Below are 2,468 nucleotides of genomic sequence, written 5' to 3'. Positions count from 1 at the left end.
TTTATATTTTACTGCCTGAGAACTTCCATTCAATTCTCGTCTGTTTTTCTCACTACAGAACTTGAAAATCAAAACACCAGCTTGATGGATTTTCTTGAAGACCCTCATCTAGTCCACAGGAAGATATTCTTTAGAAGCACAGAATTTCTATTTCTTACAAAAAAATACCCATGGCCACGACACGCTAGAGATGGAATTCCCCCCCTCCCAGCTCCAGGGCACATTTAAAAAAAATAATTTGCACATCGGGGCGCCTGGGTGGCGCAGTCGGTTAAGCGTCCGACTTCAGCCAGGTCACGCTCTCGCGGTCCGTGAGTTCGAGCCCCGCGTCAGGCTCTGGGCTGATGGCTCGGAGCCTGGAGCCTGTTTCCGATTCTGTGTCTCCCTCTCTCTCTGCCCCTCCCCCATTCATGCTCTGTCTCTCTCTGTCCCAAAAATAAAAAACGTTGAAAAAAAATTAAAAAAAAAAAATTTGCACATTAAATGATGGTGAACGGTGCCAGCCTGAACAGGGTGGATGGGTGGCAGGCTGGGAAGAAGGAAGTATTCAACTCCTCTTGCAATGTACACGTGTGAGCTTCAGTGCATATGCCCGCTGGGAGGTGAAGGTGCAATGACGTGCTTCCCGGAGCTTTCCCAGGAGGGGAACCAGACGGACATCCAGATCCACAAGGCTGAGAAGTGGTTCAAAAAGGGGAGCAAGATGTTACGCATCAAATACGTATTTGATGGGAATGCAAGCTGGTGCAGCCACTCTGGAAAACAGTATGGAGGTTCCTCAAAAAACTAAAACTGCCCTACAACCCAGCAATTGCACTACTAGGTATTTACCCAAGGGATACAGGTGTGCTGTTTTGAAGGGACACATGCACCCCCATGTTTATAGCGCCAAAGTATGGAGAGAGCCCAAATGTCCATTGATGGATGAATGGATAAAGAAGATGAGAAGATGTGGTGTGTGTATATATATAATGGAATATTACTTGGCAATCAAAAAGAATGAAATCATTTCCAATGACATGAATGGAACTAGAGGATATTGTGCTAAGCAAAATTAGTCAGAAAAAGACAAAAATCATATGACTTCACTCATATGAGGACTTTAAGAGACAAAACATGAACACAAGGGAAGGGAAACAAAAACAATATAAAAACAGGGAGGGGGACAGAACAGAAGAGACTCATAAATATGGAGAACAAACTGAGGGTTACGGGAGGGGCTGCGGGAGGGGGGATGGGCTAAATGGGTAAGGGGCTTAAGGAATCTACTCCTGAAATCATTGTTGCACTACATGCTAATTTGGATGTAAATTTAAGAAATTAAAAAAACAAAAATACTTATTGAGTGTATTCTAGGCCAGCTACCACTCTAGACGTAAAAATCTGCTCTTTGCATACACTTGAAACAAATCCTTATTTCCATTTTATGTCAGAACACCCAGCTCAGTGTCTCATTATTAAAGACTTAACAAATACCGGATGAAAAAATGTTTGGTGGCAATGGGCATTTTTAGTAAATCTGGATTAGCTAAACAAAAGCAAATTTCAAGAGTATCAGAAACCTTAAAATAGTTGAGAAGGCAAAAACCTACTAGTTTACTTCATGACACCCAGGTCCTTATGATGGAATACTAGTCAACCGTAAAAAAAAAAATCTTGCCGGGGCGCCTGGGTGGCGCAGTCGGTTAAGCGTCCGACTTCAGCCAGGTCACGATCTCGCGGTCCGTGAGTTCGAGCCCCGCGTCAGGCTCTGGGCTGATGGCTCGGAGCCTGGAGCCTGGAGCCTGTTTCCGATTCTGTGTCTCCCTCTCTCTCTGCCCCTCCCCCGTTCATGCTCTGTCTCTCTCTGTCCCAAAAATAAATAAACGTTGAAAAAAAAATTTTTTTCAAAAGTGTATTAAAAAAAAAAAGAAATCTTGCCATTTGCAACAACATGGATGGAGCTGGAGTATTACGCTAAGCAAAACGTCAGCCAGAGAAAGACAAATACCATGATTTCACTCACATGTGGAATTTAAGAAACAAAGAGAAAAAATGAAAAAAAAAAAAGGCAAACCAAGAAATACTCATTTTTAAATAAAAATATCTATATTTGAGTGAGACAGAATCTGAAGCAGGCTCCTGGCTGTCGGCACAGAGCCCGATGCAGGGCTCGAACTCACACGCTGACATCATGACCTGAGCTGAAGTCGGATGCTTCACCGACTGAGCCCCCCAGGAGCCCTGAAACAGACTCTTACCTATAGAGAACTGATGGTCCCCAGAGGGGAGGTGGGTGGGGGATGTGTGAAACTGGTGATGGGGATTGAGGAGGACACTTGTGCTGAGCGCCGGGTGTTGTATGAAGTGTGTGTGTGTGGGGGGGGGGGGGGCACTGTACTGCACACCTGAAACCAATATAGCACTCTATGGTAACTACACTGGAATTTAAATAAGCACTTAAAAAGGAAAAGACACCCAAATCCCAC

Source organism: Herpailurus yagouaroundi, unplaced genomic scaffold (assembly GCF_014898765.1).
Source record: "Herpailurus yagouaroundi ecotype Mexico unplaced genomic scaffold, PumYag 140, whole genome shotgun sequence".
NCBI classification, from domain to species: domain Eukaryota; kingdom Metazoa; phylum Chordata; class Mammalia; order Carnivora; family Felidae; genus Herpailurus; species Herpailurus yagouaroundi.
The sequence above is the reverse complement of the archived record's forward strand: the minus strand, read 5'-3'. Positions refer to the sequence as shown.